Here is a 14,751-nt window from a genome sequence, read left to right as displayed (position 1 = left end):
GTTTCTGATCCAGGACAGCAGATTGGGAAGTACACCCCTATTCAGGACAGCACATGCTTAAAGTCAAGCACATGCTCAAGCCTCATTCACAAAAACCTATGCTTAAGTGCTGTCCTGAACAGGGAAGCTTTCATTAATCAGGACCATAGTCTCTAGGGAATGGATCCTCTTAAAAAGGTTCAGAATTTGATTTCACTTAAAATATCTATATTATATAAAACATGTCACTCACACACAAACTTTGGGACCTGGATGTGGAATGCTTGTTGATTCAAGACAGCCAGACTGTGTGTGTTTGGTAGAGGGGGTTAAGAACATAAAAACAGCCATAGTGGGTCAGACCAAAGGTCCATCTAGCTCAGTATCCTGTCTTCCGACAGTGGCCAGGGCCAGGTGCACTTCAGAGGGAATGAACAGAACAGGTCATCCATCATCAAGTGATCCATCCTCTGCCACCTATTCCCAGCTTCTGGCAAACAGAGGCTAGGGACACCATCACTGCCCATCCTAGCTAATAACCATTGATGGACCTATCCTCCATGAATTTACCTAGTTCTTCTTTGAACCCTGCTAGTGTCTTGGCCTTTGCAATATCCTCTGGCAAGGAGTTCCATGGGTTGACTATGCATTGTGTGAAGAAATACTTTGTTTTGTTTTAAACCTGCTGCCTATTAATAAAAAACTTGGTTAGAAGCCATGAAGTAAGTGGCAATGCCTTAACCGTGCGTGTGTTGTAAAGGTCAATAGGACCTCTTCCATTCTTATCAAAAGGAATGCTAACCTTCTCTCCTTTCATACAACATATACAAGTGAGTATGATCCCAGGTTTACCATGAAGCGTAGACATAACCAAAAGAGCACAGAGAAATAACAAAACTTAAAGGGTAGAGGGCTGAGTGCGGGGAGGGAGTTTAACCAAACTTTTCTGAACCTCAGAAAAGATTGGGATGAAACAATGGCTCCAATCCTGCAGATAGATCCATTAGAACTACCCACTTCACACAGGGGAATTCTCTAGGAGTCAGCCAGCACAGTGCTCATTGCAGGATCAGAGTCTCTGGGTTTGTCTACACAGGGAAATCGACCAGAATAGCTCCTTCTATGGACACGCTTATTCCAGAACAGGAGTAATTTTATTCTAGAATAATTAGTGCACTTCCAAAGCAGACCAGTTATTCTGGAATTAAAACGCCTTTTCCAGAATAGTGTCCACATAAGAAGCTATTTTGGTCAAGTTCCTTATGCAGACAAACCCTATGTTAGGAGCATTCCCTTTTTTATCCATGTGAAGGAGCAGAGAGAATGCAGCTGGGCACAGCAGGGGTTAAAGAACACCTGGGGGTTCATCTAGTCCGGCCCATTATACCTGCAGCCAATGCCAGGCCTGGAGGGGGAGAAAAGATGGGAGCCTGGCTCAGTCGGGGGCTGACTGGCGAAGAGGCAGGAGCTCTCTGTATGCCTGTCTGAAAGCACAGACCTGCCAGCGCAGCTGCTGGAGGCAAGTAAGTCTTCCCCAGCCAAGGGGATCTACAGAGAACCCTTAACTGTGGGGCAACTGGACTTGTGGGGCTACACCCCAAACTAAAAGGACTTGCATAGGGGGCAGGCCAGGAAAAGAGGCCCTGAACCCTCCCCTCACAGCTGGGAGGAAGGTCCATCTCCCCTATTTAGGGGTTGAGCAACACAGGACCCTGGGCCAGGTTCTGAGGGAGAAGAAGGGGTCAGGTCCCCCAAACAACCATCTAGCCACTAGGCTGCCCGGCCACTGAGGGCCCTATCACAATCTACATGACATGTCCCGTCCCATCCCTGCTTCCCCTTCCTTGTCCAAAGCCTTCATTTTGCATTAGTGGGGGTATAACAAGGAAAAAATTAATCGAGTTTGTAGGAGTTATCTTAGCTGAACTACAATTATCTTTCCTGTTGAAAAACGTGAAGGAAAAATTATAGGGGAATGACTGATTCCCTCCCTCAAAATTTTATTCTATTTTAAATATCAAATGTGGGATTGTTTTGCTAGAAAGGAAAGATAAAGCTTTGTTTAAAAGGGAAGATTTCAATCTGAAAGATTATTTGGTTTATTGAGAAATGAGGAGGATGGCAGTGCCAGGGAAACAAAGTTCTTATGATTTTCTAAAGCCATTTGCTTGTTAAATGATTATCTGGACAAAATAAAAAAAATTAAACCCATTTATGGTAGAAAAATTAATTTGTTCCACTTCCATTGTTTGTATTAGGAGCCTTAGCACGTGACACAGAAAACTAAGTTCAGCTGTTTTCTACAGAATAAACTGTAGGAAACAATCCCATTTTAGTTTAGAAAACAATGGGCTACATGGTAACAGTGGGTAATTTATAACAGTGGTACTTTACAACCCAGTAACTTACTCTTTCTAGGTTCTTATCTAGCACCCCTTCCCCCCATCATTATGAGCATTTAGGTTAAGATTTTAAAATCCAGAAAAATTGAGCTTGAAGTTTGGCTGCTAAATCCATATCCACCCTTGAAACGCGTGGCCTGATGGTCAAAGCAAGGCTGAGCATCCAGCAGGTTTCCATGATGGCAGTTCACAGCTATTGATTTGACAGGAGAGCGCTGCCGGCTGTAGGAACCCTGCCAAGCCGGGGCTCTGGCCTCTGTGCACACTGCATTAGGGCGAGCCAGTGAAGCAGCAGCAGCCTCGCTTCCCCTAACAACTTGAGATCCACAGCAAAGCACTGAGCGGGACTGCCAAAAGGATCCTCTCAACTGCACGGAGAGCCAAGGTGGAGCTGCGGTGCCCCACACGTCTAAGGTTTCTACTTCAACCGCCCACTTCTCACAGAGGGAAGAGGAAAAATTCACACACACACACACACACCCATCTCACTTGAGCCTGATTTTGGAAAACCTAAGTGGTGCATGGTCTTGTTCTGGCCCCTATGTACCAAGGTGAATGTCAGCTAAGGGCCTGGAGAGGAGGAACTGTTGTGGTTAATGTCTGCCAGGAGAGACCAATTATCTGCCAACTTTCTCAATCCGAAGAGGATTCTGCTGGAATATTTTGCTGCTCATTCATTTTAAATATTCTGGCTTCCCCCATCAAAGCCAGAGGGGACTTAAAAAATGGCAAGAATCCAGTTAGCAAGAAATGCAGTTTGGAAGAAATGGCAAAAATCCAGTTTGCTCTCTGCTTTCCAGTCACGTCTCTGCCTGAGAAAGGGGATTTGTTTCAGCTTTTGCCTTTTCCTACTGGGTTTGGCAGCATGTGACCTCCAGAAGAAGAAAGGGGAGCGTCCATGTACCAGCAACGCAGATACAGGTAAGTAACTGTTTTCATGTTCTCTCCACAGGTACTAATGCAGAGAGTGGACTAGATGATGGATCTGAGGGAAGGGAGCAGAAGGAGACTCCGCCGATTGGAAGGCATGAGATGCACTGTCCTAGGGTTGGGGGTTCCACGACTACCGCTCCCAAGAGAAGGAGATGGGTGGTGGTGGTCGGGGACTCTCTCCTCAGGAAGACTGAGTCATCTATCTGCCGCCCTGACCGGGAAAACCGAGAAGTCTGCTGCTTGCCAGGAGCTAGGATTCATGATGTGACGGAGAGACTGCTGAGACTCATCAAGCCCTCGGATCGCTACCCCTTCCTGCTTCTCCACGTGGGCACCAATGATACTGCCAAGAATGACCTTGAGCGGATCACTGCAGACTACGTGGCTCTGGGAAGAAGGATAAAGGAGTTTGGGGCGCAAGTGGTGTTTTCGTCCATCCTCTCCGTGGAAGGAAAAGACCTGGGTAGAGACCGTCGAATCGTGGAAGTCAACAAATGGCTATGCAGGTGGTGTCGGAGAGAAGGCTTTGGATTCTTTGACCATGGGATGGTGTTCCAAGAAGGAGGAGTGCTAGGCAGAGACGGGCTCCACCTAACGAAGAGAGGGAAGAGCATCTTGGCAAGCAGGCTGGCTAACCTAGTGAGGAGGGCTTTAAACTAGGTTCACCGGGGTAAGGAGACCAAAGCCCTGAGGTAAGTGGGGAAGTGGGATACCAGGAGGAAGCACGAGCAGAAGCGCGCGAGAGGGGAGGGCTCCTGCCTCATACTGAGAAAGAGGGACGATCAGCGAGTTATCTCAAGTGCCTATACACAAATGCAAGAAGCCTGGGAAGCAAGCAGGGAGAACTGGAAGTCCTGGCAAAGTCAAGGAATTATGATGTGATTGGAATAACAGAGACTTGGTGGGATAATTCACATGACTGGAGTACTGTCATGGATGGATATAAGCTGTTCAGGAAGGGCAGAAAAGGTGGGGGAGTTGCACTGCATGTAAGAGAGCAGTATGACTGCTCAGAGCTCAAGTATGAAACTGCAGAGAAACCTGAGAGTCTCTGGATTAAGTTTAGAAGTGTGAGCAACAAGGGTGATGTCATGGTGGGAGTCTGCTATAGACCACCAGACCAGGGGGATGAGGTGGACGAGGCTTTCTTCCGGCAACTCACGGAAGTTACTAGATCACAGGCCCTGGTTCTCATGGGCGACTTCAATCACCCTGATATCTGCTGGGAGAGCAATACAGTGGTGCACAGACAATCCGGGAAGTTTTTGGAAAGTGTAGGGGACAATTTCCTGGTGCAAGTGCTGGAGGAACCAACTAGGGGCAGAGCTCTTCTTGACCTGCTGCTCACAAACCGGGAAGAATTAGTATGGGAAACTAAAGTGGATGAGAACCTGGGAGGCAGTGACCATGAGATGGTCGAGTTCAGGATCCTGACACAGGGAAGAAAGGAGAGCAGCAAAATACGGACCCTGGACTTTAGAAAAGCACACTTTGACTCCCTCAGGGAACTGATGGGCAGGATCCCCTGGGAGAATAACATGAGGGGGAAAGGAGTCCAAGAGAGCTGGCTGTATTTTAAAGAATCCTTATTGAGGTTACAGGGACAAACCATCCCGATGTGTAGAAAGAATAGTAAATATGGCAGGCGACCAGCTTGGCTTCACAGTGAAATCCTTGCTGATCTTAAACACAAAAAAGAAGCTTACAAGAAGCGGAAGATTGGACAAATGACTAGAGAAGAGTACAAAAATATTGCTCGGGCTTGCAGGAGTGAAATCAGGAAGGCCAAATCACACCTGGAGTTGCAGCTAGCAAGAGATGTTAAGAGTAACAAGAAGGGTTTCTTTAGGTATGTTGGCAACAAGAAGAAAGCCAAGGAAAGTGTGGGCCCCTTACTGAATGAGGGAGGCAACCTAGTGATAGAGGATGTGGGAAAAGCTAATGTACTCCATGCTTTTTTTGCCTCTGTCTTCACGAACAAGGTCAGCTCCCAGACTGCTGCACTGGGCAGCACAGCATGGGGTGGAGGTGACCAGCCCTCTGTGGAGAAAGAAGTTGTTCGGGACTATTTAGAAAAGCTGGATGAGCACAAGTTCATGGGGCCGGATGCGCTGCATCCGAGAGTGCTAAAGGAGTTGGGGGATGTGATTGCAGAGCCATTGGCCATTATCTCTGAAAATTCATGGTGATTGGGGGAGGTCCCGGACGACTGGAAAAAGGCTAATGTAGTGCCCATCTTTAAAAAAGGGAAGAAGGAGGATCCTGGGAACTACAGGCCAGTCAGCCTCACCTCAGTCCCTGGAAAAATCATGAAGCAGATCCTCAAGGAATCAATTCTGAAGCACTTAGAGGAGAGGAAAGTGATCAGGAACAGTCAGCATGGATTTACCAAGGGAAAGTCATGCCTGACTAATCTAATTGCCTTCTATGACGAGATAACTGGCTCTGTGGATGAGGGGAAAGCGGTGGACGTGTTATTCCTTGACTTTAGCAAAGCTTTTGACACGGTCTCCCACAGTATTCTTGCCAGCAAGTTAAAGAAGTATGGGCTGGATGAATGGACTATAAGGTGGATAGAAAGTTGGCTAGATTGTCAGGCTCAACGGGTAGTGGTCAATGGCTCCATGTCTCGTTGGCAGCCATTATCAAGCGGAGTGCCCCCAAGAGTCAGTCCTCGGGCGGGTTTTGTTCAATTTCTTCATAAATGATCTGGAGGATGGTGTGGATTGCACCCTCAGCAAGTTTGCAGATGACACTAAACTGGGAGGAGAGGTAGATACACTGGAGGGTAGGGATAGGATACAGAGGGACCTAGACAAATTGGAGGATTGGGCCAAAAGAAATCTGATGAGGTTCAATAAGGATAAGTGCAGGGTCCTGCACTTAGGACGGAAGAACCCAATGCACCGCTACAGACTAGGGACCGAATGGCTCGGCAGCAGTTCTGCAGAAAAGGACCTAGGGGTTACAGTGGACGAGAAGCTGGATATGAGTCACCAGTGTGCCCTTGTTGCCAAGAAGGCCAATGGCATTTTGGGATGTATAAGTAGGGGCATTGCCAGCAGATCGAGGGACATGATCGTTCCCCTCTATTCGACATTGGTGAGGCCTCATCTGGAGTACTGTGTACAGTTCTGGGCCCCACACTACAAGAAGGATGTGGAAAAATTGGAAAACGTCCAGCAGAGGGCAACAAAAATGATTAGGGGACTGGAACACATGAGTTATGAGGAGAGGCTGAGGGAACTGGGATTGTTTAGTCTGCGGAAGAGAAGAATGAGGGGGGATTTGATAGCTGCTTTCAACTACCTGAAGGGGGGTTCCAAAGAGGATGGATCTAGACTGTTCTCAGTGGTAGCAGATGGCAGAACAAGGAGTAATGGTCTCACGTTGCAGTGGGGGAGGTTTAGGTTGGATATTAGGAAACACTTTTTCACTAGGAGGGTGGTGAAACACTGGAATGCGTTACCTGAGGAGGTGGTGGAATCTCCTTCCTTAGAAGTTTTTAAGGTCAGGCTTGACAAAGCCCTGGCTGGGATGATTTAGCTGGGGATTGGTCCTGTTTTGAGCAGGGGGTTGGACTAGATGACCTCCTGAGGTCCCTTCCAACCCTGATATTCTAGGATTCTATGACCCTGCTCAGTCTTCCTCCAACACAAATGAATCTCACAGCTTGTTTAGCATTGACACAGGAGTTTCCTAAACTTGCCTCTAGAGCCCTCTCTTTTGGTCCCTGGTGGAGGTTGTGGATGTTTCAAAACATACATGCACAGAACATTTGCCTGGAAGATCTGACAAAAAGAAACCCTTCACAGGTAGATAAATAACCAAGTCTAACTAGCTAGTGATCTGCATTTCTAGGGTACTTCACATCACAGCTATTCCATACAGGATTACAACGACATGCTTCTGGAAGGGAATCAGTTCTCTATCCTCTTTGGAGGAGACTGGAAGTTTTTGATGTGTGTAGCTGGGTTTCTCTTTCAGTTTGGTTATTGGAGGGGATGCTTTGGAGGGGAAAAAAAAAAGGGTGGAGCCATGTGCAATGGAGGCCCTACATGACCCAGGAAGAACAGGTTGCAACAACCAGGCCTAGTTAAAGAGTTTTAGACAAAACATTTTCCCTTCTTGAACACAGATTTTCATCAAAATGGAACTTTTCTGGGGGGTGTAAACCCAATTCAAAATAGGGGCATCTCAGCACAACCTTAGTGCCGAACTGCCCGGCCTGGAACCCCAAAAAGGTTCCTGGGACAGGGCACAAGGGCAGTCCCTAGTCAGAACCTAAAGAGTTAATGCATCAGCCGATTAACTGACTTATTAGAAGGACATGGGGAAATACAGGGGCTACCTTGGGAAGGAGGGGTTGGGGAGAAACAGCTGGGTGTGAGCTAGAGGCCCACCTGCAGATGTGTAGGACGATGGAGACTATTGGTTGTAGTTGCTCATTTTGTTTTGCTAGCACTGCTTTGTTCTGTTTGGATTTTCTATAAGTCCCCATGAAGATGGGAAGAAGGAACCACAATTGACTGAAGGCTGCCTGGCTTACCTTGGGCTGGGAAAGCAGCACACCAGCCCACAGTTTACTCACTTTAAAAAAAAAAAAAAAAAATCACGACGCTACTAGATTAGATGACCTCCGGAGGTCCCGCCGAGCCATAAATTTCTATGATTTAGGCAGGTTTCTTTGCCGAGAATGCCTCATTTAAAATTCTCTAAGTACTTATGAGAAAATACATTTAGGCTTGGAAAGGAAGGATATTCCTTTTTTGCTTCTGTCCCTCTCTTTCATCTTGGCATGTACATTGATTAATTGCACATGGCATAATGAATCAATGGGCTAATCAAATGTGAGACTGGGCAATGTCAATGCTTCGAAAACTCAGAGAAGGTCCTTGCCAAAATATAAAATCAAATAGGATACCTCCGCTTTACGATACTTATTCCTTATTAAGAGTGCTCATTAGGGTCTGATTTATCTGGGAACTACTAGAGTGAGCTGGAAAGACATTTTCAAACGCTGCATGTGGGAAAGTTACAGGCACACATGTGCAATTATTGTAAATCAGACCTCATTATTTCTAATGGAGCCAGTTGATAATGTGCCCCTAAGCAACAGCAAAACCAACTAAGCATTGCTCTGTGTGCACATGCCTCAAGCCACATTTTCATAAACACAGCGGATGAGTTGATCAAGCCAGGAGTTATACTCACGTGGCTTTAGGTGGGTAAATTCTTGTGAGTTCTACTGATAATCAGAAGGGTTGCTGCAGAGTGATCAGAAACAAGCCTAACCTGCAAAGGCTTGACCTGGACCCAAAATGTCCTAACATTCAAGCATGGTCTTGAATCAGCACCTTGGCTCGGATGATCTCTGCGAATAAGGAAAGTAGTTAACCATATGTTTTGGCAGCCCCATCACCTTCATATCAGGGTCTCTCTTCACCGTAGAGTTAGCCTAGGCTCTTACCTGAGTGTTGTCTCTAATCCCGCTCCCGTCCACAGACACAACCCTCTCACTGAAGTTTGGTGGTGCTTTCAACAAGGACTAGCTAGCTCATTTGGGATTTCGTCTCAAGCCAGAAGGAGGCTTTCACTCGGGCTGGTAACCCACCCACTTTGTGGTGAGGGCGCAGGTCAAACGACTAGTGCGGATGCCTTTCCCCATACCCTCCTGGGGCCCAGGATGGACAGAGATCTTCTACCATTCACCAGGAAAGAATCAGAGCAGCTCAGCTGACTGCAGCAGGTGATATGTCCCCAGATGTCCTTGCGACACACACAGGTGAGCGTAGCACAACCAAGGACCCAGTAACTCAGGTAAGGCTTTGCTGTGCAGCTCCCACCCGGGCTAACCTATCCTGGGTGCCAATCACCCACACTAGCTACTGTGAAGGCATACCCTTAGATTCTATTAGAATTTGCATGCTGAGAAAGGCATGGTTCATGCAGGACTTGGATAGAAGACCTTCAAGGAATACCGAGATGCTTCAAGAAGTGGAATTGGTGATTGAGTAGGGCTTAAATGGGGGCACAGACCACGGGCTGACCCCATGCCAACAGTGAATTGGGTCCTTGATGCTTCTGGATCATCAGAAGTTAGGCAGGGGAGATGTTTTTAAAAGTTCACATCTCCTTCAGGAATGTGCCCCTTGTACTGGATGCAAAGCACTAAACAGTTCTATTTGTAGATCCATGGCAGGGAGACAACATGATCTAGTGACCAGGGAGTCTGGAGCAGGACTCAAGACATCTGGTTTGGCTGCTGACCTACTGTGTGATGCTGGGGAAGTCACTCCCCCCCCACACACACCCTTCGTTCCAACCTCTGCCTGTCTGGTTTAACAAGGTCGTAAGCTCTGTAGGACAAGGATTGACTCTTGCTGCGTGTATGTCTAACACCTTGCACAATGAGGCTGCAGTCTTGGAATACAGATAACAGTCTACAGAGGAATGGCAATTCACATTATTCAAGAAGTTTAATTACACAGAAAAGCAGTATTCTGTGTCACTTCACCATGATTTTAGAGTTCCAAGTAGGCTGTTTATCTTCAGTTCTTTTTTCATGACTATGAAAAGTTATGTTCTCAGACCAGTGGTGTTTTTTGTAATAGACGATCCTACAGTATCATTAGGAGATGTTACTGCATCCTATTTCTGGAGGGAATGGGCCAGAGGGATGGTGATTTCATTACAGCCAAGCACACCTCTGATAGCACAGAGTGGTCCTACTTTGAGAAGAGCCCGAAGCTACCCAAGCTTTCGCATCACTTCTGCGTCTAACAGCAACCGAGTCCCTGGCTGAAAAGGGAAAGATAATGGAATTTGTTAGGAGGAAAGTGAAAGGAAACGTAACCCAACATTACACAGAATTCAGAGTAGCAGCCGTGTTCGTCTGTATCCGCAAAAAGAACAGGAGGACTTGTGGCACCTTAGAGACTAACCCATTTATTTGAGCATCAGCTTTCGTGAGATGAAGTGAGCTGTAGCTCACGAAAGCTTATGCTCAAATAAATGGGTTAGTCTCTAAGGTGCTACAAGTCCTCCTGTTCTTTTTTCATTACACAGAAGGCATTTAAGCCATTCAGTTCATATTCAACTCTCGCTTGCCTAGGTCTGCGGCAAAAGAATTAACGAGCCGAGTATTTCAGCAGGAGTTGGGATGAATTGAAATGGGAAGTTGTTTCTCTAAGAGAGAGAGAGAGAGAGAGATTGCAATGTACTTGAAACAGGAAAAAAAAAGTCTTAAGTAAACTAAAACCAGTTTAGAGAGAGCAATGGAGACAGGCATGGTGGGAGGGGATTGAACCACACAGACAGACATGGGGTGTGTGTGTGGGGGCGGGGGAGGTCACTGTCATCCTCTCAGCAGAGCTTAATGTGCACCATGCTACGGCAGCCCTGCTTTCAGTCCAGCACTCCCCCTCTTCCCATGCCAGAGCCATCTTTTACTGCTGCCTCCTTCCAATTCCCCAAGTTCCCCAAGCAGTAACTTCTAGCCACTAGAGGGGGACCTCATAGCACTGCAGAGGATGCGACTTTCTAAAGCAAAAATAGCATCCTTCATTCAGTACGACCCCGCACCGATGGAAGATGCCATGTTGCTCTACGAAAGGACGTCTTCCATGCCGTGTGGGATCCCAGGAAGAAACAAGTCATTAAAATAGCGCCATGCCAGTGAAAGGTTTGGGAACTGCTGCAATAGAGGCTCATGATTTTACATTCAGAAGTCCCCTGCCCAATCCCCAGAGACAACTCAAAACCCATCTCTTGTATGCTTCCTATAACGATCTGTTGCCCAGTCACCCACATAATCTCTTACGGTTTTGAATCTTGCATGCCTCTCTCTCTTTGGGTCAGAGAGATGGGAAAGTGACAGCACTCTCCTTAACCTCTATTCATAGCTCCCAAGCAGCTGGATGTTTTGGTTAAATGTTCAGCAGTAAAATACTGAATGCTGATGTTTAAGTGTGTGTCATTAGGCTTCAGAGTCAACACTCCATTGAGATGAATGGAGCAATCCCCATATTTCAGGGCTTTTGGTGTGAGATCATTAGTACAGTACATGAAAGATGGGTGCTGCATTTGGACGGACAGCAGAATTCTCCATCTGACATCACTTTTGTCGTGAACAGAGACTAAAATATTCCATCTGGTCATTGATTGGATTCATCCCATTAGGTGTAGGAGATGCCATTTGTACCAGCCACCCTTGGGGGCTCAGAGAGAAAACAAAATCAGTACTGCTCCACGAAAGAGGGACATCTTTAAACTCCAGCAGTCAATGCAGCACTGCTCACAAGGACTAAAAATCGCCCCAAACAGTCAATACCACTGCCTAGCTCTTACAGAACCTGATTCCAGGGCCATTAATTGATTGATTTCAGTGGGGATTGGATCAGCTTCACAGTGTTTTCCATCGATAGATCTCAAAGCACATTTCTAATGAGACCGGTATCACCACCCCTCATTTCTAAAAAGGGGAAAACAGAGGCACAGAGAAGGGAGGTGGCTTGCCCAAGGTCACCCAGTGGCAGAACTGGAATAGAATCCAGATCTCCCAAATCCTGGTCCAGTGCCCGTATTCGTTACCTTAGATCCTCTTTGTTCATAAGCTAAAATGACAATAGGATTTATCATCGCCACCTTCTTCATTGCTTTGAAAGGTCCGCTTCACTCATCTAAGAGATTTAACCTTCATTTGTCCCCTTTAACAACTGCTGCCATTGCCTTTCTGAATGTGTCAATTAAAACTGGAATCGGGAGAAGCAGCTAAATTTGGATGCATGTACATGTAAGCTAGGCAGACTTTGTCCTCAGCCTCCCATTAAATCAGATGGTGACAGCTGATTTAGATCCTTGATTTAGTCCTAAGTGGCGCACAGGATCTGGCACAAGAGATGAATGTAGCTAAACCACTCAGTAATAGTGACCGTAGTTAAATTACATTTAACATTCTTATAGGAGGAAAATGCTACCCCAGTAGTATTTAAACACAGGGGTTTCATAGAATCATAAAATCATAGAATATCAGGGTTGGAAGGGACCCCAGAAGGTCATCTAGTCCAACCCCCTGCTCGAAGCAGGACCAATTCCCAGTTAAATCATCCCAGCCAGGGCTTTGTCAAGCCTGACCTTAAAAACCTCTAAGGAAGGAGATTCTACCACCTCCCTAGGTAACGCATTCCAGTGTTTCACCACCCTCTTAGTGAAAAAGTTTTTCCTAATATCCAATCTAAACCTCCCCCACTGCAACTTGAGACCATTATTCCTCGTTCTGTCATCTGCTACCATTGAGAACAGTCTAGAGCCATCCTCTTTGGAACCCCCTTTCAGGTAGTTGAAAGCAGCTATCAAATCCCCCCTCATTCTTCTCTTCTGCAGACTAAACAATCCCAGCTCCCTCAGCCTCTCCTCATAACTCATGTGTTCTAGATCCCTAATCATTTTTGTTGCCCTTCGCTGGACTCTCTCCAATTTATCCACATCCTTCTTGTAGTGTGGGGCCCAAAACTGGACACAGTACTCCAGATGAGGCCTCACCAATGTCGAATAGAGGGGAACGATCACGTCCCTCGATCTGCTTGCTATGCCCCTACTTATACATTCCAAAATGCCATTGGCCTTCTTGGCAACAAGGGCACACTGTTGACTCATATCCAGCTTCTCATCCACTGTCACCCCTAGGTCCTTTTCCGCAGAACTGCTGCCTAGCCATTCGGCCCCTAGTCTGTAGCTGTGCATGGGATTCTTCCGTCCTAAGTGCAGGACCCTGCACTTATCCTTATTGAACCTCATCAGATTCCTTTTAGCCCAATCCTCCAATTTGTCTAGGTCCTTCTGTATCCTATCCCTGCCCTTCAGCGTATCTACCACTCCTCCCAGTTTAGTATCATCCGCAAATTTGCTGAGAGTGCAATCCACACCATCCTCCAGATCATTTATGAAGATATTGAACAAAACCGGCCCCAGGACCGACCCCTGGGGCACTCCACTTGACACCAGCTGCCAACTAGACATGGAGCCATTGATCACTACCCGTTGAGCCCGACAATCTAGCCAGCTTTCTACCCACCTTATAGTGCATTCATCCAGCCCATACTTCCTTAACTTGCTGACAAGAATACTGTGGGAGACCATGTCAAAAGCTTTGCTAAAGTCAAGAAACAATACCTCCACTGCTTTCCCTTCATCCACAGAACCAGTAATCTCATCATAAAAGGCGATTAGATTAGTCAGGCATGACCTTCCCTTGGTGAATCCATGCTGGCTGTTCCTGATCACTTTCCTCTCATGCAAGTGCTTCAGGATTGATTCTTTGAGGACCTGCTCCATGATTTTTCCAGGGACTGAGGTGAGGCTGACTGACCTGTAGTTCCCAGGATCCTCCTCCTTCCCTTTTTTAAAGATGGGCACTACATTAGCCTTTTTCCAGTCATCCGGGACTTCCCCCGTTCGCCACAAGTTTTCAAAGATAATGGCCAATGGCTATGCAATCACAGCCGCCAATTCCTTCAGCACTCTCGGATGCAACTCGTCTGGCCCCAAGGACTTGTGCATGTCCAGCTTTTCTAAATAGTCCCTAACCACCTCTATCTCCACAGAGGGCTGGCCATCTCTTCCCCATTTTGTGATGCCCAGCACAGCAGTCTGGGAGCTGACCTTGTTAGTGAAGACAGAGGCAAAAAAAAGCATTGAGTACATTAGCTTTTTCCACATCCTCTGTCACTAGGTTGCCTCCCTCATTCAGTAAGGGGCCCACACTTTCCTTGGCTTTCTTCTTGTTGCCAACATACCTGAAGAAACCCTTCTTGTTACTCTTGACATCTCTTGCTAGCTGCAGCTCCAGGTGCGATTTGGCCCTCCTGATATCATTCCTACATGCCCGAGCAATATTTTTATACTCTTCCCTGGTCATATGTCCAACCTTCCACTTCTTGTAAGCTTCTTTTTTATGTTTAAGATCCGCTAGGATTTCACCATTAAGCCAAGCTGGTCGCCTGCCATATTTACTATTCTTTCGACTCATCGGGATGGTTTGTCCCTGTAACCTCAACAGGGATTCCTTGAAATACAGCCAGCTCTCCTGGACTCCTTTCCCCTTCATGTTCGTCCCCCAGGGGATCCTGGCCATCCGTTCCCTGAGGGAGTCGAAGTCTGCTTTCCTGAAGTCCAGGGTCCGTATCCTGCTGCTTACCTTTCTTCCCTGCGTCAGGATCCTGAACTCAACCAACTCATGGTCACTGCCTCCCAGATTCCCATCCACTTTTGCTCCCCCCACTAATTCTACCCGGTTTGTGAGCAGCAGGTCAAGAAAAGCGCCCCCCCTAGTTGGCTCCTCTAGCACTTGCACCAGGAAATTGTCCCCTATGCTTTCCAAAAACTTCCTGGATTGTCTATGCACCGCTGTATTGCTCTCCCAGCAGATATCAGGAAA

The 14,751-nt window shown here is 46.9% G+C and overlaps 1 non-coding gene across 1 annotated transcript; it reads right to left on the bottom strand.

Annotated features, from left to right (window-relative positions):
* Window positions 1-675: 675 nt before the first annotated feature.
* LOC140903728 (U6atac minor spliceosomal RNA) lies at window positions 676-803 on the bottom strand. The gene has a single exon (XR_012156334.1). It is a non-coding gene; the product is annotated as a U6atac minor spliceosomal RNA (small nuclear RNA).
* Window positions 804-14,751: the final 13,948 nt, after the last annotated feature.

Source organism: Lepidochelys kempii, chromosome 26 (genome assembly GCF_965140285.1).
Source record: "Lepidochelys kempii isolate rLepKem1 chromosome 26, rLepKem1.hap1, whole genome shotgun sequence".
Classification (NCBI taxonomy): domain Eukaryota; kingdom Metazoa; phylum Chordata; order Testudines; family Cheloniidae; genus Lepidochelys; species Lepidochelys kempii.
The sequence above is the reverse complement of the archived record's forward strand: the minus strand, read 5'-3'. Positions and strand labels throughout refer to the sequence as shown.